The sequence below is a fragment of the Camelus dromedarius genome, chromosome 23, assembly GCF_036321535.1.
Source record: "Camelus dromedarius isolate mCamDro1 chromosome 23, mCamDro1.pat, whole genome shotgun sequence".
Taxonomy (NCBI): domain Eukaryota; kingdom Metazoa; phylum Chordata; class Mammalia; order Artiodactyla; family Camelidae; genus Camelus; species Camelus dromedarius.
In genome coordinates this window covers 32,718,332-32,743,837 of record NC_087458.1, presented here as the reverse complement: position 1 = coordinate 32,743,837, position 25,506 = coordinate 32,718,332, and the positions used below count along the sequence as shown (strand labels likewise).

Below are 25,506 nucleotides of genomic sequence, written 5' to 3'. Positions count from 1 at the left end.
CCCAGGCTCCTTTGAAGCTGTCATTTTCGGTTTCTGGCCAACCCCCGTCAATGAGCAGAACCACCCCATTCCCGAGCAATGGCACTCACTTGGTAAGAAGTTCTGGAGAAATTTCCAGGTATAGAATGTAACCAACTATACATAGAACTCTGACAAAAGAAACAATGCAATACCCTGATTTTGGAAGACACTCAAAATATTCTCCTAAGCCTTTGTAGCTGGAAAGGTTGGGCTTCTCCTGAGCCACTTATTTATTTCACAGCCAGTGAGCATCTCCCACAAACCCTGTTACCCTGTGTCTGCTGGGAGCATCAGGTACACTCATGCTGTCGATCTTATAAGTCACAGGGCAGAGGCGTGTGTCTCATGGCTGCAACCATCACACAGGCTCGCCTCCTAGCCTCACAGTTTGAACTTGGCCCAATTTTCTAACCTGTTTATTTGGTATCTGTTCTTCTGTAAGCTGCCTGAAATGCTTTTTGGAACAAGTCAGAAGAATGAGTGGGTAGATAAATGGACAGACGAACAGGTGAGAGATGGGCAGACCGAAAGAGAGACTCCAGGAAAAGGGGAACAAATAAAATTTCCTGTGCAAAACCCTCTTCTAGTCAGGGAAGAAAACCACCACGGAGAAGAGTGAAGAGGCAGGTAGCTTAGGACTGTTTCCTGGATTCCATGAAAAGTCACACCAAGAGATGAGAGGGTAGAACTATAAATAATAAAAGAAATAAAGCACACATGCTTGAAAAATATATCTACAATATGTACTTTCTAAAGAATAGATTCAAATCAGCAGGGCCCAATACCACAATCCTTGGGTATTTACAGAAATGAGAATCCCATCTCCAAACCACAAGGCATCCCTTTGGAGCACTGAGAGTCTACACGGGGCGGTCATAAAGCCATCACCGCAAAATCTATGCTATCCTGCACTTACGAGGAACAAGCAGTTGTGCACGCGTGACAGTTACAACCCACAGCACCTCTAAGGGGGAGGGAAGCCTAGCGAGCCCCATCTCTGCAGGACAGAAAACCAGTCCTGGAGAGCCTAAGCCGACCTACCAGTTCTCCATCTCACAGGACTGGTCACTCCAGAGCAGGACTCGATCTCAGACCCATGTTTGTAACCACAGTACTACCGTGCTTTATGTGCTTTTTGTGTGTATAATACATTTGTTTCTGGCATGAAAGGATATTTAATAAATTTTCGGTTGTCTTGTCTATCTCATTAGCTCACAATCAATCTTTATACTGTTGAATTGTACTCTTTTCCTCTGGAGAACGGAACGGAAAGAGGGGGGGTCAGAATGAGGTGGAGCTCCATTCTTTATCTGGTATCTCATCTCATCCAAGTCCCCAACCAGGGAGAAGGAGACAATGTTCTCTTCATCTTTTAAAGAGAGGGGTCCACTGATGATGACTTACTCAACCCAAAAACCAAGGCTGGGGGAAGGGCACATGTAGCAACCAGAGCAGTATCAGATGTAGGAAAGTGAAAAGAGCTCACGGGAGGGCTCAGGGGGTCAGCCTGATTTAATTTCAATTGATAAAAAATACCACACTGTAAAAATACTAGCATGCAATGGATTTGCTCTTTCTTGACATCTAGCAAGTTTCCACAGCCCACATGTAACATTATCGTGAACCAGTGAAAGGAAGAGTCTACAGACAGGGAAAATCAATGTCACAGGCAGGTTGAAAACCAGGCTGGAGTTTAGGAAGAGAAAGGGCATAGTTAAGAATTGGGGAAAGGCTGGAGGAAAAAATCATCACAAGGACTCTCAAGCATCATCCTTCAATCATATAATCATTCATTCAAGAGAGAGTTACTGAGCTCCTATTTTATGCAAGATTGTACACAATGCAAAGCAAGAGCGCAGCGACCATGTCGGCAGCAAGGGGCGGGGCTAAACTACACTTCTGATCCCGGTACCTTGCACACTTGTCCTCAGTATAAAGGCAAAGAAAAAAGTAAAATAATATTCTGTAAACTCAAAGCATTGCTGAAAAAAAATTAAAGAAGGCCTAAATACCTGGACAGACATGCCACGTACATTCCTGGATCAGAAGACAGTGCTCTTGGAATGGCAGTGCTCCCCAGAGTGATCCGTATATTCTACGTGGTCTCGATCACAATCCCAGTGGGCTCCTCTGCAAAAACTGATTAGCTGCTGTTATAATTCATATGGGAATTCGAGGGTCTCAGTAACCAAAACGATCTTGAAAAAGAAGAACAACATGAGAGGACTTGTAATTCTCAATTTGAAACTTTACAACTGTATCTCTAGGTGAGATTAGAGGCCATTTTTAAGTTATTACTGTGTTTATCCTTATTTTCTAAATTCTCTAGAATGAATATAATTGTTATAATAAGGAAAATAAAAAGTAAGGTATCTTTTAAAACATGCACACCGATTCATTCATTGGAAATAATGTATTTTAACTATAAAGAGGTAAACAAATATCTAGTGAAAAAGGACTACTTAAAAACAAGAGTGCATTTACATTTTTAAGAAATTGAAAACTGAAAAGCACAAACACATCAAGTTTCTAGGGAGACAAATACAACATATTAACACTTATTTTCAAAAATTCTAATTGAACAATGAAAATTCAAGAAAGGGAAAATCGCGATTGACAGCCAAATGCAAACACATGGAGAGCAAAGGCCTAGAAATCACAGTTCCTTTAACTCTGCTACTACCTCAGTAGGGGAGGAAATTCCTCACTGAGGAGACAGTGGAATCCCATGCATAAGACAGGATACACAGTACAAACTGCACTAGAATCGGGGGTGATTTTCTTAGAAGAATTCTAAAGTTAGAACATTGCTGAAAAACTATAAATACACTGACAGACAGATTAAAACACATAGTCATATATATTATATAGAAACATATGAAGTCTGCTCCCATGTTACATAGAAATACAAACATATTTGTTCATTTATGGGCACTGATTACTTTTTCCCAGGTAGAATATTTCAACTAAAACAAATAATCAATAATACACCCCTCTTGTCAAATCTAGTTGATAAGTTACTCTGCTATGTAATCATAATGTGCCTAAGATAGATCTAAAATAAGTGAAAAAGATCTTTGTATGGTTTCTTGAACTCTTCTCAACATTCCAATCTTAATTTTAAAATAGATCTGAGCAGTATTTCTATATTATCTTTTCCCTCGTGAAATGACCAATACAGTCTGTTGTCAAAATTCTGTCCATACAATGATTCACGAGCACCATATCCTCACAAAACTGCTGGACAGCAAGTCACTATCCAGACACTGTGACCAAACAAATGAAACACAAGGAAGACAGTGACCCTATTCTGGAGGGCTTACCGACTGTGTCAACACCGGGGTTTTTATTTGATTGGTTTGATTGGGTAGCAAAATAAAATCAATCAATTATTTTCTTCTCTGAGCATTCTGTAAGTCATGACTCTTTTCAGTGTCATGAGCAGGAAAGAGTTAAGCATGACTTGATTAGGTCAAATAGCAACAATGATCACCGGAGAGTGAGTAATAAAGAAGTTAACTGATAGCAATGCTTCTGCCTACATGAGACCTAAAATAAACCTACACTGATATCCGAAAGGAAAATGAGGAGATGAGGTTCCCAATGAGAAAACAAACAAACAAGAAACCGAAAAAGGAATGACTTTTTCATTAACGATTCCAGGCAGTAGTGGAGCATGGTGGTGAGGAGCATAGATGCTGGGGACAATCATGATGCTCTGAACTCCCACAGCACTGGGTAGCTTTGACACTCATAAGTCAGTGAAATTTTCTGCATCTCAGCCTCCTATCCATAGACTGGGGACAACAACAGCACCCGTCTTCTAGGACGGTCCTAAGAATTAAGATATTTTATATGTAAATTTTAAATCAAATACCTCAGATTTTAAATATTGCCCCAAAAGAACAAGGAAAAAAGAAAACAGAGATAAATTTGAGTTCATCAAATTTAAAACTTCGCTTCAAAAGACACCATCCAGAAAGTGAAAAAACAACACTCAGGAGAAAATATTTTCAAATAATTTATCTGATTAGGAATTTGTATCTCCAAATAAAACAGAGCTCCTACAATTCAACAAAAAAGACAACTAAATTAAAAAATGAATAAAGGATCCGAAACGGTATTTTTCAAGGAAAATATACAAATGGCCAATAAGCACAATGAAACGATGTTCAAAATCATTAGCTGTAAGGGAAATCATGTCAAAACCGCTAGGAGAAACCGCTTCACACTCACTACAAGGTTATATTTAAAAAAAGAATAACAAGAACTAATGAGGACACACAGGAATCAGAGATAGCAGCCCTTGCTGGTGAGATGTAACACAGCGTGGCTACTTTGGAAAACAGCCTGGCAGGACCTCAGAGAGTTGAACAGTTGGTTTCTGAATGACCCAGCAATTCTGCTCTGTGGGCACACACGTAAGAGAACTGAAAACAAATGTCCACATAAAAACTCCTACAGGAATGATCAAGGTGCCATTATTCATCACAGCCAAAAAGAAGAAACAACCAAAATGCCTATCACCTGATGAATGGGTAAACAGAGGGGCCCAGCCATACAGTGGAATATTATTCAGCAATAGCAAAGCATGGAGTACTGACCCAGGCAACAACGTGGACAAACATTGAAAACGTTACTCAGTGTGAAAGAAGTCAGTCACAATAGACGGTTCCATTTACATGAATTGACTCGATTTAAATGAAATGTCCAGCACAGGCAAATCCACAGAGAGAGAAGAGTGGCTCCCTGGGGGTGGGGGTGGATGGGGAAGATGGGAATGAGTGCTTATACATACAGGGTTTCCTGTTAGGAGGATGAAAATATTCTAAGATTGACTGGGATGCACATTTCTTGGCATAGAGTAAAAACCGGTGTAAATTTTAATGGGTGAATTGTATTAAAACTGTTAAGAACAAAAGCACCTCGGGCCAGTACCTTCCCATAGTAGATGCAAATTGCTAACTTTTATTACAGGAAGAAGAAACTGCCCTCAGCATGAAAGCAGGAGATCAGCAAATGTGAGTTAACCGAAATTGGACAAGAGCAGTTCACTTGAAACAGTTGCTGAGTGTATACGAAATATTCAGAATGAAGAAAATCAGTTTGACATCAAGATGAAGCATTCTGCTTCAAATGCAGATCAAGGATTCGGCAAGCCCACCTGCTAGAAATAACCAGAGAAGAAACCTGGTTCTTAAAACAAGCACCACATCCAACAAGGAAATGGTGGTGAGGAAAGCAGTCAGCCAAAAAACTGGAACAGTTTGCTACAAATAATTTCTCCACTGAAATTTCAAAAATAAAATGAAAGTGATGCAATGCTGTGCTGCCCTCACGTGAATGGGCTTCCTCCGGTGCTCGACAGTTCTGTAACCCCGAATGAGAGACTCAGGAGAATCAGCATGGCTCCTGGGAGTCCCCAGGTGACTGCCCACCAGCACGCTGACCACCATCACATCTGCCAGGGTTGAATTGCAGAGAAGAGACCAACTTCTAAAAGGCACAGGAAATGTTGGCAAGGGAAAAAATGGCTGCAGTCAGTCCTGGGACAGAGGCCCTGACAGCAGAGGCCAGAAGGCTGCAGGTGAACTGGAGTGTCCCTGGGGAAGGAAGGGACCAAAAGGGAGCAGATCTCAATTCTCTTCTCTCTCTACCTTGGGTAGGAGAGATAAAGCCTGCATCATTCTCACCTGGAACTGTGGGTTATGGCTGGCAGAAGTCGTACCGACACGGAATGATTATTCAAGACTCTGTGGGAAAAGTCCAGAAAAAGAGAAGATGTAGGGAGCCAACTCCACGAGCCTCTCAAATGCTCCTAAATTTACTGTGTATAACGAAAGGAAAAAGTCATTAACAGTTGTGTGATAGTAAGTAGGAACTTGAGGAAAAACGGGAGGAGACAGAGATTGTAGAATCCACGAGTACAAAGGCTTAGTGTATCTTTAGGGAAGTCATGGGGTGAGGGGAATAAGATAAATTCTTTAGATATGTGAATTACAAAGCAGACCACGAGACCAGCCAGGTCCTTGTTTTGGGGATAATAGACTATCTAAAAGCACACAAGCCCACCTTTTATAGCTGAGGGCCTGGGTCCTTGCTTTGAAATGAGCAGAGTGCTATCTAAAGCATCAACTATGCAAGCAAAGCATTGTCTCTGCTTTTAAAGGCAAGGAGACAAGTGTGAGGATGCACATGCTCCTGCTTGCAAAGCAGTTACTAAGCACACATTTTTCTTCTGAACATTGACAGGCCGCTGGGGTCTGTTACAATTTGTTAACCTAATCTTGGGCTCCCACATGTAACCATTATGGAACCATTATGGAGGACACCCTAGGATAACAAATCCTAGCTCTGGGTCTTTTCCTGTCAGCTTCAGTCACTCTAGCAGGATCTAGACACATCCCTGAATAACGATCCCACAGAACCACCCAGACTCTTAACTCCTGGCGCTTGAAACTTAATTTTAGCTCTACACAACTTAACAAAGAAAAGTTTCAGAAATAGAAGATATTACATTCTTTTATATCTCATCCTATGAACTAATTTTTCTGATTGCTCTAAGCTGCTTCTAATTGGCAAAGTACCTAATTCTGCAGGTGAATTCAGTACTTTCCATTGGGCATAACTTGCCAGTTTGGGCTCGCTGAATTCTATTGGTCAAATACTGATACACTTAATTGATTTCATTGTTCATCAGTTTCAGCCGGGAGGAGAGGGAGTGTCACTCTGTTCCTCAGCCCACCCTCAACTCTTTTCTCATCAGCAACTCAGGCCTCCTGAAATTAAAAGAAAGAATTTGTTTCCCTTCTACGCTTTCCACAAACCCAACAGGAAATATCAGCCTGGAGAAAGAATTCAACAAAAATGTTAAAACAAAAATCTATAAAACCTGAAGCAACTCCATCTCCGAATCATGATACACAATGAAATGAAAGTAAGTGTGTCAAGCACAAAACATGCGTGAGCCTGACCACCTGATTTCTATTCTTCAAAGGAAGGAAGGTTTTCATATTTTTTATTATCACTCTTTCTCATTGCTTCTGATTAAGCCAAAAATTAGTTTATGAAATAATTAAGCACTGCAATAACAGATTTTTGTTGTATCAATTATAGAAGGCATTCAGAGGGGATAGGAAAACCCACCTTTGTAAAAAATGTAAAATTTATTCCCCTGTTAAGAACACGTATACAAAATGCAACAGAGAATTCAAATTCTTGTGGAGAGGAGCAAAAGCCACAGAATCAAAGCAAAGTCATTACTATGAGTCAATTCAAAATTCACCAGACAAGCATGCTCAAAGCATTCAAAGAATTTTAAAGGCACACTGCAAACCATTCACTTAATGATCTGCAGGCTAGAGGAAGAATTTCCCTCTTTAACAGACAACAGTAATCAAAAGGGTGCCCCTCCAAACAAAGACGAAAGATCAATCAGGTTTTTAACAGTTCTGATAAATCAGCATGTTCTAAAGAACAAAATTCAGAAATTTTAAACATTCATTCAAACCACAATGAAACAAGCACTTAAAAAAAAAGAAAAAAACCCCAAAGAAACTAAGCACATTGATCATGCACTTGGATCAATGAGAACGTCTTTTACCCTTCGAAGAAAGAACAGGCTATAGCCTTTTACTTGAAAATTAACACTACTTTAAAGATAACTCCTAAAACGGATTTCATCATTCATGTTGCCTTGAAAACTCTGAGGCAGTTGTATCTTATCAGAAAAGCAATTCTGAGTCATAGTATGTTACAATTCAGCGCCAGTTTGTTTTAGAATAAAAGAAAAAAGAAAGCTACTGTTCCTCAAATCCTGCACAAAGTGTGAAGGGCCACCCTGCCTCTTTCCCCTCCTGTTTTCAAACCTGATGCTCCCCAACCCTTCTGAAACAAGTGTGAGAACCTCATATTCCCACCAATATATCAAATGACTAAAGAATATTAATTTACTTGTGTAAATATATGCCTACATCTTGAACTGGAGGAGGAAGGTATCAGAGGGCTACATGGAACTTATTTCTACCTTCCTGAAATCACACACAAACACGTTCACACAGACACAAACACATACACACTGAATTACTGAGCACTTCACAAACTTAGGAATTCCAACTTCTAGAAAATAACTTTGCAGTTAATTTAAAATACAAAACTGTCAAGTTTGAAAGACTTGATCATCTGCTAAATCATCCAAATATCAATGAGACCCAATTTGCCTTCTCTGTAGAATGTAATTTCCCATGATGTCAAAACAGATCATAAGAAGTGCTGTATCCAAGACTCGTGTTTATCACTAGCTATGATCGTTTTTAAACAAGTAAACAGATTGAGAAAGGTAAGTCCCAACATTTATTCTTATTGAAATAGCATATGTATTCAATTGTCTATACAGAAAATAGGTCCCATGATGGTGTTTAAGAGCTATTTTGTGTATTGCAATATTTATTTTTAAGTGCAGACAAGGAGGGTGGGTATTACTCAGTTGTAGAGCACCTGCTTAGCATGCACAATGTGCTGGCTTCAATCCCCAGTAATTCCCCCCCCCAAAAAAGTGCTTATTTAAAAATAAGAAAAAAGTTATAAAAAATGCAGACTAAAAACCACTGCAATGTAGAACCCAGAACTATAATAAAAAACATGTGTTTCTATCAAATACTGACTATATGTCAAACACAGGGACAACCACAAATCACCCCTGACAACCATCACGTGTGGTTCTCAGCAACCCTTCTAAGTAGACATGGATGAGAAGCCCAGCACTGGGGATGAGGAGACGGAGCTCGGAGGAGCCGGGGACGCTGACCGTCCTGCTCCCCGTGACAACACGTCAGCCCAGGACAAGTGCTGACAGAGCTGCAGCGAGGGGACATGCAGCTGCGTGGAAACTTCAGGAGCTGGGAGACCTAGAAAACACGAAAAATTGTTCAGTGAAAAACCAGCTCAAATATATTACACTGTGCCACATTCTTTAAAAAGGGAACATGACTGAGACCTTTTTGATGCCTCCGTGTCCTTTATGCCATCATCAGTTATTTGCCCTCTCAGCGTTACCAGTGATGGCCTGGACCCCTTATGAAGTGCACTCAGATGGCAGAGCTTTTAAAGCTGTTTTATGAAGTTTGTAAGACTCTGTCTATGCCTCACACAGGCGGTCATCCATCACTTCTCACCGGTGTGGACGTACCACCTGAAATCACTCCTTTCTGCTTTTTAAAATCCCTTTATCTAATCCAGACTTTTCAACAGCAAAGAATCAGTTCAACCACAGACAGTGAACAGCTTTTCACCAAATGGACTCGAACAGCCCATTGGACTTCCTGGAAGCCCTTTTCTTCTATTAAACCCACTTCTGGGTACTTCATTATTTTCTGATTGGTGGAATTGGCCGCTGACTGGCCTACTCACAGAGCTCCCAGCGTCACATCCAGGGATGGGATAGGACCCTGCTCTTGGGAGAAATCAGTGAGGAAGGCGGACATCCTCCAGTCAGGACTGCACGTGTAGAAGTGCCACAACATGCTCAGAAATTATACTGTCAGCACCCCTGGGCTCCCATGGACTGGTTTCACATTAACCAAACACACGAGACACTGATGCAAGAAAACCAGAAATTTAACTTATTAATGTAACAGAATATGTGAAACTATGAACCAGACTGAAATATCAGAGTTCAACCATGAGTACAGTTTCTCCTCCACGGCCTAACCACGGGCAGGCAGTAACATGGCAAACATGGACAGAAGCAGAGCAGTAAGGATTTCTAGATTAACTCAATGGACTAAATTTCTGTTATACCAACAGATCTACTGCCTGGAAAACAACGCTAATCATGGTGCACTCTTCATGGACAGTGGCCGAGACACGACTGTGAGCAACTGTGTGAATCTCCTTTCTCTGTCCTTTCTGGGCTTACTGATGCACAGATGTACAGAGATCCAGGGATGCAGATACCTCTAAACACCCAAAGCCCATCCCTGGGAGCCTCAAAACCAGACAGCCAGAGTTTAAATACCAGCTCTGCCACTTACTAGCTCTGTGACCTTGGCCAACTTACCCTCTGTGTGCCTCAGTTTCCACACTGTAAACCTGGGATAAAAATCAAACATTCCTTACTCCATTGTTGAGAAGATTGAAGGATTCATTTCTGTAAAACTCTCAGAAAAGAATGTAGCACATTATTGGTGCTCAACAAATGTCAACTTAATATTAAAGTGATTTACAAGTCTCCTTTCTAATCATCTTCTGTGTTTCCTGGCTAGACTAAGTCCCAAAGAAAATCCTTATTTCTCCTTTTATAAACTCTTGGGGAGCACCCTTCTGTTCCATACCACCACCTGTTTAAACTGAGGGAGGGGACACCTCCTCCCCACTCCTCTTGGCCACGGAGAGTGCTTCTCCACACCACAGACCCATGGCTCACAGCTAGCCCTCGTCACACTAACAGGGTGAGGTGTGAGTCCGGAGAGACAAGCAGGGTATGTGAAACCGTTCCTTTCCTTCCAGTGCTGGCCACACTTGGGAAGCACACGGGATGCTCAGCTCCATGGCAGGACAGCCCTGTGCATGATGGGGCAGGTCCTCTCAAGGGAAGGCTCGCTGTGGCCCAGAGTTACCTGGGACAGGGTGAGTCTCTACTTCTGGGACACAGTATAATGACACGCATTTTCCCACAGCCCTGAAGTTCATGGAGTACGTGGCTTCATCAGTAAAAAAGAAGACATATATCGCCTGCTTACTCTTTTCTGTCATCTCTCAGTTGGCTGCTGGAGACAACATGTGTATAAGTATTGGATCCCCTTAAGCCCCAACATATTTGAAGTAACAAAAAATTCTGTGGCTTAACGTTGGTTCAGGGCGACTGTGTAACAGTTCTGACTTTGCTGATGCTAAATTATGGGTATAGGAACTATGGAACCTCCTCAAATATCTTTCATCATAAAACCAGCTTTCCTTATTTTCCTGTTTCTTAGTAATTGCCAAAGACTATCAAATGATGGCTTCTCACAAAACAGTAGCTAAAGTTTACGAGCCCTCTTGACATACCCACTGTGGTAAACAGTTTACATAATTACTAATTCTCACAATTCTACAAAGCAGATATGAGCATCCCCATCTCACAGACGAGGGAAATCTCAGAACGAACTGACTTAGGCTCACGTGGCTCAGTGGCAGCGCGTGCACGCAAAGCCAAGTCAAAAAACTACACCCCTTCATATATGTACCAAATCTCCTACCACCAATTAACACACAGCGGCGGGGTCAATACTCAGGGAACCCAGTACACTTTTCAGCTTTAAGGTGCTCCAGAGGCCACTTCTAGCTGTTTTATAAATTCCCGGCTCACTGGTTTCTAGCACTGGAAGAAAAGTCCGAATTTGCCATTGTTTGCACAGCAAGTCTTAGATGTTCACAGCGAGATGACAGAATAAAACTAAGATATAAGGAGAATAATTTTTCCAGGTAGACAGACATAATGGAGACTGTGCTATTCTGAAGCATTAAGCAAAGAAATCAAAATAAAATAACGTTGTTTAAGCTTTCTTTAACAAACAGGAAAATTAAGAAGGTAAGAAGGTGCAACAGAGCCACCTATGGCTAAAAAGACCTTCCAGGTTACCGGGAAACATGCAACACAAAATTGCCTGTAGGATCAGAAACGAGAATCAGATAACTAAAAGCTTCTGTAGCACATACTGCACTTTGTTTTGGGGTAAGGGAAGGGTATTCAGTATTTAATCTGATATTGCTAATACTCCTGAATATAAACAAAATACATAGGCTTATGGAAACTCATCTTAGAGGAGGAAAGAAACCAGTCCAGCCTCTTCAGTTTACAGAAGGGGAGACTGAGACCTGGGATCTGTCCTCCTGGCAATCGGCAGCAAAGCTCTCCTAGGCCTCATGTCTTGCACTGTAGCAAAAACCAACAGATCTTTACTAGGCCTATAATCATAAAATAACGTCTGCATTTTTCCAACAGTAGGCAATCTAAGTATCTTGCAAAATACTTCTCAAAGAGCCAGGAAATTGTAAAAGTTTGTTGAAATACAAAAACATTTATTTACATATTAAAACAGCATGAGATTTATTCTATTAAAAAAGTTACATGTCAAATCAATGTTTTGATATTTTAAACCTGTTAAAAGTGCAGAAAAAAAATCAAAATTTTCTTTAATCACAAAAGACAGAAGATTATTCCCTGAAAATGATAAATGTGGATTTTTCTAAACTTAATGGATCTGGTCAGAATCCACGAATTTAATTGTCTGAGTGGATGTTACACGGCAACATGAATTCTGAGTTGTAACAATACACATACTGTGTAAATAATCTTCAAGGTCGTCTGCTTAAGGCAATTTAACTAGTCCCTGTCTCAATAGAATGATAAAGATTTCATTAAAACTTCATAGTGCACTAAAAAAAATAAATGAATCCTTGTTACTTTAAGCCATATTCATATATATCATATATATACATATTGAATATGCATCAGAAATAAGCCACCCCCTTTAGTATTCAGAGTTGATCCTTCTAAAATACCTGTCATTGTGACAGCACATTTTTATTAAGCACCCCTTGGGTGCTTTGTGTACAAGGCGTCTAACTCTCACAGTTAGACAAGGAAAACGATATTACTCAAATTTCACAAATGAGGAAATGTACTTAAGCCATAAAAACAACTTACCTATTCATCATCAGGAAAGAAAGAGTAATGATTTTACTTACAATATTCACTGACAATCTTTTCTTCCATACTAAGACTACATAAAACCAATTCAGTCTTTCTAAGTATTTCTGTCAATAAGGGCCACTAGAGAAAAGCAAGTAACATCACTAGCAATGATTGGACTTTCAAAGCCCACTTCTCTTTTGCACTATAATTATTTTTAATGTTTTGTTTTTAGTGCTCACAGAGCACTAAAATTAAAAAAAAATTAACTTTTAAGTCATTACCTGAGAATAAAACTTTTGTAAAAATGTACAATTTTAATTTATGCCACTCTGTCTCACATTCTCACTGGTGTCTCTCCTTTGAAGTCCTCATCAGGCTGAGATCACTAAAATTGGCCATTTATGGAGTCACAGGAGTTCGGGAAAACACTCAACGGGAGGCTGATTACAGGAGCAATTAAAAATGCATCCTGTGCAGCCAGGGTTCCAGCACTGAACTAGCCACTGCCAGCTGTGTGTAATTTGGGACAAGCTGCTCTATCTCTCAATCCCTCAGCTGCAAAAAATGAGACACTGATACCTACCCTCAAACATCTGCTATGAAGTAAAACATGAGGAAAGCATTTTAGCCTTAGGCAGGTGTCCACTCAGAGCGAGGTTGGTCATTATGATGATAAGGATGGTTGTTAATAAATTAAGCTAGACCAGAAAGTAGAAATCACCATAAAGGAGAAACAATTAAATCAATGAGCATTTTCTTTTGGATGGATTGCAGAATATTTTATTGATTTTTTTAATAAACCAAGATTTGTCCATTAATAATAGATTTACAGGTTCATGGACAAGTCTCCAGAAAAAGAATTAGAGGCCTCTAACTTCTGAATACTAAGAAAGTAAAGTTTAGAAAGAATTATGGGGGAGATTATACCTCATTTGGGAGAGTATGTGCTTAGCATGTATGCGGCCCTAAGTTCAGTCCCCAGTAACTCCATTTAAAAACTTTTTTTTTTAAGAAATGGAGAATTAAAGCAAAAAGATGGAGGAATACAGAATTTTTTTAGAGACTCAACTCAGACTTCTGATGGGGAATAAAACATCCATTTCTCAGAGGAAATCTTGAAAACTATGTAAACTGGATCTGAGATGTCTAGTCTTTTAACATTATTCAAGAATTCATATTACCAAGTCTTAAAACTACCTGATAACCCACAGTGGTGATAGTGATCATAACAGCTGCCAACACGGATCGAGCTCCGGCTAGGAATGCTCTGTTCTGACATCTCTGCTCCTGAGGCCTCACCAGGCTGAGAGCACTAACTTCGGACATTCATGAACATCTCGTGTAAGTCCTCAATTTGTGCCTCTCACTCCCCCCTCACCAGGCCCTCTGAGGGAAGCACTGTTATCATCTTCCCCACCCGCAGTTAAGGCCACTAAGGCACAGAGACTAAACCCGATCCAGGTCAGACTGGCATTAAAGGACTTGTGTATTTCTGCTGTTTTACTTTTTACAAAGGAATCTGAGATATCAATTTAAGGGAGACTGTTAAATAATAAAAGTCTGTCTGGTCTCCACTTCAAAGAGCAGATACTATAAATTCCTGATGTAGGATGAGGCTGCAGCCACAAACTGACTCAGCTTGAAATTAATATCCAAGATGAAGCAGCGAATACAAGTAAATATTCACGATTGTTAACTCCGCTCTCGGGTCTGGGCCCTTCACTGCCTGAACGGCGGTGAAATCCCCACCCAGGTCAGGGAGGGAAGCGCGGCTATTCCAGGTCACACCCAGGCTTCAAGGGCTGTTTCCCCTCACAGACTGTCATCAACGATTAAAAAGCTCTCAAGATTTTTACACCATGCAAAACTGAAAGATATTTCTGCAGATGGAGCACTTTCTCAGGCTTAAACCTTTTTTGCCTACACTCAGCAAGGGGGAGAAAAGAAACATGACTCTGCAAAGTGAGCCTCACCACTCACAGGAGAAGAACTGCCTCAGCACAAGATGACAGTTCACATTGCAGGGTGAGAACAAAATAAAGCCGCCCCAACCACAGGCACTCCCAGAGACAGCGCTCAGCAGTCTTCTGCACACTCATGGTTGTGCAGCCCTCACCACCATCTATTTCCAGAACACTCCACCATCCCAGATGAAACCCCCTGTCACTATCAGTCATTCCCTAATCCCCCTCCACCCAGCCCCTTGCAACCATCACCTGCTCTCTGCCTCTGCATTTGCTTATTCTGCGCATTTCAGATCACTGAAGTCAACAATATGTGGCCGTTTATGTCTGGTTCCTTTCACTTAACGTGCTATTATCAAGGCTTTTCCATGTTGAAGAGGTATCAGCATCTCTCTCTTTTTTTTTTTTTGAAAACGTTAAAGTTTATTAGAAGGTGGTAAGTACTATCAAAAAGACTAGAGTGGAGCATAAAGGGTGGGGATTCAAAGGGAAATGGGTGGGTTGAGCAGTCAGGGTGGACTTCCCAGGACAGGTGGCCTTTTTCATCTTCCCCTTTATTTTTTTTTCCTTTTTATTCACCCTTACGTATGAATAATGTTCCACTACATGGAGATACTACATTCAGTTCATCCATTCAGCAGCTATATATGGACGACATCCAGAAGAATGAGTGTAAGATGTGACTAGCAGGGGTGGCATTTAAGCAAAGGGCAAGATGTGCTTTAAAAAAAAAAGCCAACAAACAGAGGCACAAGGAAATTCAGTCCGTTTCTGAGCAAAGTGCATGCTTGCTTCGGCAGGACTACCGTGCAGGGCTGGGGAGGATATTGGCAGGAATCACGGGGAGGGAGTAACCTAAGAAGACTCCCCACCGATATCAGCTCAGCCAATTCTCCTCCCTCATGTTTCTAGGTTTCTCTTATTTCATGTAATAGCACTTTAACTACACATCTGACCATGTGCATCAGACCACCTTACCTCGAAGCCACAGAAAATCATTCACTGACCGGAGCAGCTCCAGGACAAAACTGTGATGGACCAGGGAGTCCTACAGCATCCCAGCCTGCAGGCACAAACCCCACATGTGCCTTGGTGATGTCCAGAAAATAAAATGCATGGAAATATCTCACTGCTGGTTCACAACATCTGCCCCCAAATTGCCCCAAAATCATGCTGGCAAAGCACTACTCAACCCTCTCACTACAAAAAAAAAAAAAAAAAGCTAAGAAGGCAAATTTAGGCTCTGCCATTGAAAACCAGCAACCATCAATGCCAGTATCTGAGCTGGAATGCTCCTGACTTCAAAAACCACTGCGCACTTATTTTTCAAACGGGAAAGCTTATATGTATTCCACGTAGATGTTATTACAGTAGGATTTTTATTTTCGAAATTTCCAGTTCAACATTAGCACAAGAAAGATTATGTTTCAGCTTTTAAAAAACTCAATTATCTTCCACTTTCTTAATTTTGAACCTATTATTATTTTAAAAATGGAGCTATGCTTCATATTATAAACCAAGTGTTTGGCTTCTGCAAACAAAACTTTTATGACCTCACTATTTCAGAGCAAACTTTAATGATGTTTTGAGAGGTGGGGCCTGGGGCGCTAACAGCCCTTTAAATACTGACAAGGATGTGCTATTAAGTAATGCAAAGGCTCTAAGTCCACATTAACTAGGAAACCAAAGAAACTACACCAAAGCCTTACTTTATCATTTTTAAATATTCCTATTTTTTGAATATTAAATTTCTTAAAAGATATGATTTTTTTGAGAAAGACAACAGCTGTATTAAATTTCCTCTCACCAAGAAAGCAATCTTTATCAAGAGTAAAAACCCCTATGGAAATTCAAAAGATAGGACGTTTCTAGCTAAGTGAACATGCAGATCTGAACACAAACATAAATCCTATCAGATCTCACTCGGACGAGCTCAACAAAGTCCTGGGCTACCCTGGAACTTAGCTCTTCTCTTCCAAATGTTGGCTGAGCTAAGATCATCACACAAGGCAAGGAAGGAGAGAAGAGGAAAGTCCACCTGGCGGCCTCCATCTGTTTTCTTCAAGCCAAAAGGCGCCGCAAGGGCGGCCCAGCTAACAAGCCCTCCCCATAAGGAAATCCGGCATCCACACGGCCCCTGCCGTCCCCAAGCAGCCCCAACGACCCTCTCCCACTTGTGGCCTCCCAGCCTGTGAATGGTCTTCTAATGTCACTCCCCAGTTGGTGGCAACCCCCCCTTCCCCGCTACACACACACACACACACACACACACACACACACACACACACACGCGGAGCCAAGGCAGCCTTCCCAAAGCATAAATTTGATTACATCACCCCACTTCAAACCCTTCAGCGGCTCCCTGGTAGAGTTCTAGCCCCACCCCCGAACCTGCTCGCCCATGCTCACCTCAGTACCCAGGTCCCCAGTGACCTCAGTGGCCCCCTGATCTGCTCCTACTTCCCACTTGCCTCCAGGCTCATTTTGACTGTTTCTCAAGGAAGCCTTCCCTCCCTCCAAACTCTGCAATTTGTTCCTCTGTTCCTAGAACATTCTAGGCTAAGTCAACCTCTGACACTGCTAAGCTCCCAAGGAATATTTTGCTTACTAATGTGGGTCCAACCTCTCTCCCCTAGACACTCAGAAGTGTGCATGTTATGAATAAATGAATGATGGGGTGGGTCTCAAAGGGACAGCCAGACCTGCTCTCGTCTGCCCCGAACTTTCTTACTGTAGAATATCAGAAGCAAATCCAGAAGTACCTTTCCTGAGGGTCACTTCCTGCTGACACCCTTCACTGCCTCCTCTGTCTAGTAAAACCAAAGTTCTAGTAAAACCCAAGCTCTTCGAAAGCCCTCCACCCCAGGCCCTCACCAGTGTCCTCCCCAGCAGGGGCACCCACAACCCTGGACCACACATGGCACTCTCCCCGAGTCCCCACCGCACAAGCCTCCAGGCCTCTACCCGGGCTGCTCTGCCACATGAGCCACAGTCTTCATGCTTTCTACTGGCTGACCCTTACTCTGTCTTCACAACTGAATGTAGAGCCCATTTCTTCCAGGAAGCCCTCTCTGATAATATCCTTTAGGTCTTGGCAGGGCTCCCTCTATAGCAGCACTGCATGGGGACCAACTGGGTGTTTGCTTGCTCCTTTGGGACCACGACCTATTGGGGGCCACTTGGGAAGGAGTGAGATATTACAAGAGGGGTGGGAGAAGCAAAAAGCAAAAATAACACCTGAAGTCCCAAATTCAAGGATTCTTTCTCAGAAAAAGAATAAAATATTTCACATGTGTGCAATTTGGCTACTATTTTTGTGGCTTGCGGAAAGCAAGGACTTGGTGTTCTAGTCCAAAACCCAGGTTACATGCAAAGAAATGTATATATTCATATCCAAAGGAAACCAGAGCTGCTCAACAACAGTTTGCAGTCAGAATTGAAAGGAATTTTGATAAAGGCAATCTCTCTCTCTCTCTCTTCTTTCTTTTCTGGCATCATATAATTTTAGAAGTTTTTGCATGACTAAGAGATGGCTACAGCCCGTGATTCTGCACTGGAGAGTTTGGGCTGAGGAAGCCCAGATTACATTCACTGTGTAAATGCAATCACACCAACAAACTGACAAGCGCCCTTGTGGAGGAGCTGATGTTCCAAAGCAGGCAAACTTATGCAGTAAGAAAACTCTAAATAAGAAGTAAGAAATTCAATGTTCTGTACTCAATTTCATTAGCTATATGGGCCATTACCTGATAGTATATCTTGTCTAATGAAACCCAAAAATAAATTGTGAACGTTGATTTTCTTCATCTGACTGTTTTATGCTAAATTTGGATATCAAACCCACAATCCATATGGACAGCTCAGGCCTATGCTGCAGCACAGCTACATCCCGTAGAAGAAAGTCTATCAAGGGAGAATTGGAAAGTTTCCCTTCAGAAGCTGCTAAGTCTGGTTTTGCACCTGTACATCATTTGCAACCACTTCATCGTCAAAGGAGTAAGACCTTACCTCTGTGGGGCGTAAAGCACTGCGGTGCTTCAGAACAATCAAAGAACACAGAGCTTTGTGAATCAGTCCTGAGGCATTTAAATCGTACTTTTTCTGAAAGGCCCCAAAACTGACCCACTTCACCATTTCACGTACAACAGTGAGGTACCGGAATTAGTAGAGAAAACACGCCCTTGAAGTCTGACAAGACCCTGCTTGAATCCTGTTACAGCATTTACTACCCTCTAAATGGACCAATAACTTAACCCCTCTGAGAAGGCTTGCCAATCCGCAAAAGGGGGCTGCCACCGCCCACCTGGGAGGCATGGATGTGAATGCAACACGCAAGTAGGGCGGCCGACTGGTACCTGACACGGGGCCTGGCTAGTTTCCCTCCGCTGCCCTTGTCCCCCTTTAAACTTGTGCTGTTTACCCGGTACCAAATGCCCGGAATAGACTGCCCAAATATTCTGTGTATCCCTGGATACATGCCTTACCCTTAGGAGGCCAGAAAAACAACTGCCTCCTCCCCAGTCACTATCAATGTTCTTAAGAGTCTGGATTTTTTTAACCTCTATTTTGCAGGGAGACTATTCCAGAATTTTTCAAGCACCATTCTCCAGGTTGGCTCCTCTCCCAGCGCCATCCCTTCTCACCTCAGATCCTCTGTCTGCCTTCTGTTCATTGGAAAGCGAGTCAGGAAGAGCAGGGACTCCCTAGGCCTTCTTCCCTCCCTGATATGTTAGTGTGACTACCTTCAACCCACGCCCCAATCCAACTCCAGCTTCTGAGGAGTCTACCCTCCCGGACCCTGCAGACTCTGCAACTTCCCAAGACACACACGTGACCACGACCCTCCCTTCAGATTTCTTCCTGGCTGTCCCTGCCCACCCCCCGGCCCCTTAAGGATAAATGACATTGCCCTGAAAATCCCAAACGCCGCTGACTGACACACGAAAGCTGCATGGTCTGGGCTTTCCTCCAACCCAGGCACAGCCCTGCCCCCCCTCAGCCTCAGTCTGCAGCTCTCAAGATGATCTAATTCACATGCGCGGCTGTGAACACCAGCTAAGAATGACGACTCCCAACGTGTATCTCTAGTCCGGCTCCTTCAACTCAGCCCCAGGCTCATAGACCCGAGTGCCTCTATGAAGTCCAAACTTGGACGAAAAATGGCATCTTAAAAATGCCTCATGTCCAAGATTTACTCTGGAATTCAATTTATGGAAGGTACCTCCCATGCTCCCCATTTTAGTAACAGACCCAGCACTCACCTAGGTGTTTGAGGTCACATTCAATTTCCCCTGTTCCCTCCCTCCAGCCCTGGCCTGGAATATTAGTCCTGTCATTTCCGTCGCTAAGCCCATCTCAAGACTGGTTCTGCAGGGACGACGGCCGGATCCCCACAAGCTCACAGCAAGGTGCACTGAGTCACAGTCCTCCGAAGGGTGCTCCCTGGAGGGGGAGGCATCTCCTGCCACCGGTCACCTCAGAAGGCACTTGATTCTCACAAAGGAGGCCCTGGAGAAGGGACTCAAAGTTCTCCCGTGATCTGAGCTTTGAAGGTCCCGAGGTCTGTTGGAGCTCCTATTAGCAGACACACTTGCCACTGAGCAGATGAGGATGGAGAAGCCCAAGCAAGGCTGTCTTCACTCCGACCCCTGGGCGCTCGTGAGCCACGGGAAAGGCCTGTGTCCAGGGCACAGCCCACCAATCACAGATCCCAGCCTGCATTTGCCAACCCGGACAGCCTAGACTCCTTCTACTTGCGAGACTTACTTCTGTTCTGTTCCCCCCGAGAATGTGATGGACTCTTTCAGAATGTCTGGCCTGTATCAAGCGAGACCAAGTCAGTGAAGGATGAAGTGTCCACATTTGGACTAGAGCATGAAAGGAGAAACAAGGCCTCATGATCAGCATGATGGTGGTGGCCAAACCCTTCCCCTGGGTGAGATGAACAAGGGTAGGGGTGAGAATCCAAGGTCTTAGATTGGCCAAAGCATCTTCCTTCATGGCTGACTTGGGGTTGGAGACTCACTACCGCAAACTAACGACACGGCCGTCAGTGGGGGACGTCAGCTGCAACAAACATGGAGTCAGCTCTTTAATGTCAACATGGGTTAAAAGTAAAGGCAGGTGCAGGGAGGCCTGCACGGCTGCTGAGGCAAACCACAGACCCGGCTCTGAATGCCCACTGGCTGGAGCAGAGAGGAAGCTACGGTCCCTTTAATAGTCCCTGTGTCCACCAGATCCATGTGAGCCAGCTACTTAGAAGAAGGCCATGTTGTCCTGGTACTCAGAAAAACCAGCCTCGTAAAGGGAACAAAAGAGTGGCATGGATTTTAGACCCACTTCTGCCCCTTTATGAAGGAAAAATAAAGTAAATGGCACGGGGAAGTTGAATGCAAAAAAAAAAAATAACCAAAAGGTGACTGATTCCTCCAACAATGTCCCCTGCAGCTGCTCACCCCCGAGCCTGCCGCTTCCTCACCAGTGACCGCCGGTCAGGAAGCGCCGTCACGCACGTCACACAGAGACAGCCAGGAACCGCGTGCTGAGCACGTTTGTGTAAAAGCAGGAATCGAGCAAGATGCTGCAGACTTTGACTTGACAAGATTAAATACTCCATGAAAAGAATCCCTCAACAGCCGCCTAAATCAATTCGCATCTCACTTCTTCAAAACAATCAAACTAATTGAATAAGGGTGCATTTGTCACCAAATATAAGGAGGACCAAACAGGTTCCTCAAAGCAAAGATTTTAACAGGTATCAAACACCAGTGGGTGATGTGCTAACAAAGCAATATTCCAAAAAATTAGAAAATAACAAGATGACTAGGATAATGCATGGATCAATGCAGCTGAAATGTTTCTGCTCCTTAAAGCAATGGAGACAGCACGGAGGGCGATCTAGCTATTTCCAATGCAGGATATGCACAGCCACCTTTTCAGACGCAACTGCACGGTAAAAGAGAAAAAGGAATAAAGAAAAAGGAAAAGAGGAACAAGCGAAAATTAGAAACACACAAGAACAAGAATGACTTTGACAGCAAGTACACGAATTTACGTGAGTGTGTGAGGCCAGGAACGCGGGGATGGTGAGACCCACCCTCACCTCCTGCTCCAGGGAAGGCAGGGGCCTGAGGGGAGCGACGCTGCTTGGGGATCCCAACGTCGTCAGTGCCCCTAACCAAAACTCCACATACATGCATCTAGGCAGCTTTTAAGCCACAAAATGTGGTCGCATTACAGGCTGGACAGTTTTACTCACTCCCAACGAGAGTAGCAGGAGAGAATTAGTCTCTGCTCCTGCACCAAAGCATTGTTTTAAAAATTAATGACTGTGGAATAGTAAAAGCAACAATGGAGTAAAAGTGACTGGAGGAGAACGTGCTTGACCCGAGCTCACTGGCCGCGTTATCTCACTGACGTTCAGATGCTGGCTAAGCCCTTATGGTACCAAAACAGACAGATCCACCAGGAGGGAGTTTAATTGGCTGCTGTATTTTGATGCCGAGAGCCATGCCTGGTACACGAGGTTCTGGGTAAACAATGGTGACAGTGTCAACACTATGGGCTAAGCACACATCCAGCTACTCCGCCAAATCCCAAGGGCAGACTTCAAAAGGCAAAAACAAGCTGGCATTCTCTGGTGGGTCTGGAGACTCAGAACCAAACAGTTGCTGAGCAAAAATGTCACCAGTGCCTCCTATGACAAAGAGGAGGCACTAGCCATGGGGCTTGGGCAGGACTCCAGGCTTCCACTGCTCACCCACCAGTCTGTCCAGGGGGAGAACATGGTCCCTGCTTACGTTGCACTGATGCAGCTACCTTGACTAACGCCTGGGGGCTCAGCAGGAGGTGACATTGAGGTGAACGGAGCCAGCCTCGGTGTAGCCCTATGCTGGCAGCTGTGCCCATAGCAGTGCCCAAGCACCTAAACCTGCCACCTCATCCCCAAGGAGCAGAAGGGGGTGCGGGCGTGTAGATCACAGGGCCCTGCGAGGACAAATACAGATCATGGCACTACATGTCTCACCCCTTACTAAAGTCATAGAGGTATGTCCGGGAGGAACAGAAAATTCATCCAGAGCCCGCCAGGCACCACACGCAAGTGGGACTCGGGCCCCGTGTGCCTCTCACTCACAGGGCTGGTCTGGACTTTCTTTTTATCAATTCTCTGGCATTTTCTCCTCCAACTTACCAACAACCAGAAAGTAGGATTTGATCTTAGGTAAGTTCAAGAATCACAGAGCACTGCCTCCACAGTGGGCCCGGCAGCTCGTGCCAGGTCCTCCGACCGTCACCTGTGGTACCGCCATGAGTGCCCTCCAGACTCAAGGCCCGAGGCCGTTGGCCGTGGGGGCACAGCTTCCCTCAATCTCCCCAGCAAAGGGGGACGACTTCTGGGCAAAGGCATCTCACCTCTTCTGACCGAGGGAAAGCATGATAGATACACGGGGAAACAGAGCAGAAGGTGGGGGGTAGTAAGCCCAGGAGAGCTCCTCTGCACTTCCAAGGCAAAAGTGGGGCCGTTGACTTAATCACAGGGACAAAGTGAGGATGAATCTTTCCCTGCTTTGTCTCATACTCCGTGATACGCCTTTCCCTGCATAAGGAGTTCATCCAGAATTCCCTGGAGGTGTTTCTGATGTCCTAACTTGGCATGCTGGCTGTCGGGGAGGAAGAGAGGGCCTGAACCCAGCAGGTGCTGGGCCTGGGAGGCAGGAGACACCGGCTCCAGACCCAGCACAACCAGTGACTCGTTCGGCCTCTCGGGATTCAGCATCTCATCTATAAGCAAAGGGATGAGAATGTCCCAGGACAGGCTGCCTAACAAAATTGAAATGAGAGCCATGTAAAGAAAGCTTCAGTTGCCACATTTAAAACGGTAAACAAAGAACCAATCAAACAAACAAAAAACAGATACTAGAAACTGATTTTAAGAACAGATCTTACTTAATCTGCTGTATGTAAAATAGTATCATTTTGACATGTAATCAATATATGAAAGTAACAAGATAGTTTACATACTTTTTACTAGACAAGTCTCAGCGTCTGATGTGCATTTGACCTACAGCACATCTCAGCTCAGACCAGCCTCTTCCCCAGCGCTCATAGCATCAGTGGCTGTGGCTACTCTATTGGACAGCAACTCCAGGGGTCCCACCAGGGGTCCTGGCTGAAAAGCTGGAGGAAGTCTCCACACTGACCCTAAAAGGATCTCTCTGAAACAAAGGCAGATTCACTTTTAAATGTCTGTAAACCGTCGGGCTGCACCTCCCTCCGCCCTTGGGTACAAGACAGCCCTCTTCCTTGCTGATCCCTTCCTGGATGTAGGGAAGGAACCCGGCACACAGCCAGGGTGGCCGGGCCTCCAGGTAGACTTACCTGCTGTCTGTGTCCAGTCCCATCAAGTCCTCCTTCTCAAACAAGGTGCAGAGGAGGGGGATCCTTTCCCCAGACTTGTTGGGGTCCCATCCAGCCACTTGGACTTGAGCAAGATGAAGAGTGACTCAGTGAATTCCTCGATCCTCTTCTCCACCACCCTGCAGTCCTCGTAGTTTGAAGGCCACGTCGGTGCGCGGCTGCTCGGCTACCTCCCCATGCAGCACAAAGACAAAGAATGAGAGTCATTAAGCGTGGTGCCATACAGCTCCTCTGCACATGGAGCTTCTCGAAGGCCTTGGCCGAGAGGCAGTCGGTAATGGTGACAAGGCCCACGACCGTGCGGTGGGTCTGGAAGTCACTCCACGCATTCTCGAACGCATAGTGGTGCCTGTAGTGGATACAGAGTGCCCACTGGGAGCCGCACGGGCTGATCTGGCTCACCAAGGAGATTCGTTTATAGATGCAAAAGAAATTGTCCTCTGAAATGATCCCCACGGGTTGGAAGACCACGGGGAGAGTCTCGTATTCCTCAGCACACTGCACGTAGTCAGGGATGCTCATGTTGCAGGCCCTGCAGAGAGGGGAGAGGAGATCGAGGTAAATACTGTGCTGTGGGCTGCGGGCGCCTCTGGGTTGCGGTGACCTGGTGTGTACCAGCCAGAAGGAAAGGGAAGCACAAGCAAAGCCGGGGGTACAGTTTGTCCTCAGAGTCTGTACATGGATACCGTAGCTCGAATCACATTACCCAGCTTTTGGTCTAGGCTTCCTGCCCCTCCACAGAAGGGTCATCTCTTGTTTACTGTTTCCAAGCACCTAGCAAGACCCTGATGCAAAGTCAGTGCTCAACACTGCTGAATAAAGAAATGAACAAAGGAAATGCTTTCCCCACCCCCCTTCAGCAGATTATAAAGAAAAGAACCGCAGTAGGATCAAAAGATCTGGATTTCAACACCAATTTATTTGAACTCCTAAACTGCAGAATAATGGATAAGAAAACTTGCCTTGGGGAAGAGGGTACAGTTCAGTGGTAGAGCACATACATAGCATGTACGAGGTCCTGGGTTCAATCCCCTGTACCTCATTTTAAAAAATGAAACAAATGAATAAACCTAATTACCCTTCTCAAAAAATATTTTTTAATTCAAAATTCAAAAAACACCTTGCAATTGACACAACATTGTAAACGACTATACTTCAATTAAAAAAAAATCCCTGCCTTACAAGAATATATCTGGATTACGGAAGTTTGCAAATGTAAAATGCCTAGGGTACCACCTGCATAAAGAGGGGGGACTGTACAAATTTACTATCCCTACTTTATGAGCTATATTTCCTTTGAGGGGTGTTATAAACTCTCAGAGCTAATTTTCTCAGATTAAAAAAAACAAAACAATACTTGATTCTCAGTACTGCTGAAGAATCAGATAAGCCTGTGAAAGCATCTGACCCACAGAGGTTACTCAATAA

At 43.8% G+C, this 25,506-nt stretch overlaps 1 pseudogene; it reads right to left on the bottom strand.

Annotated features, from left to right (window-relative positions):
- Nucleotides 1-1,921: 1,921 nt before the first annotated feature.
- On the bottom strand, nt 1,922-24,780 carry LOC135319030 (trafficking protein particle complex subunit 9-like; annotated as a pseudogene).
- Nucleotides 24,781-25,506: the final 726 nt, after the last annotated feature.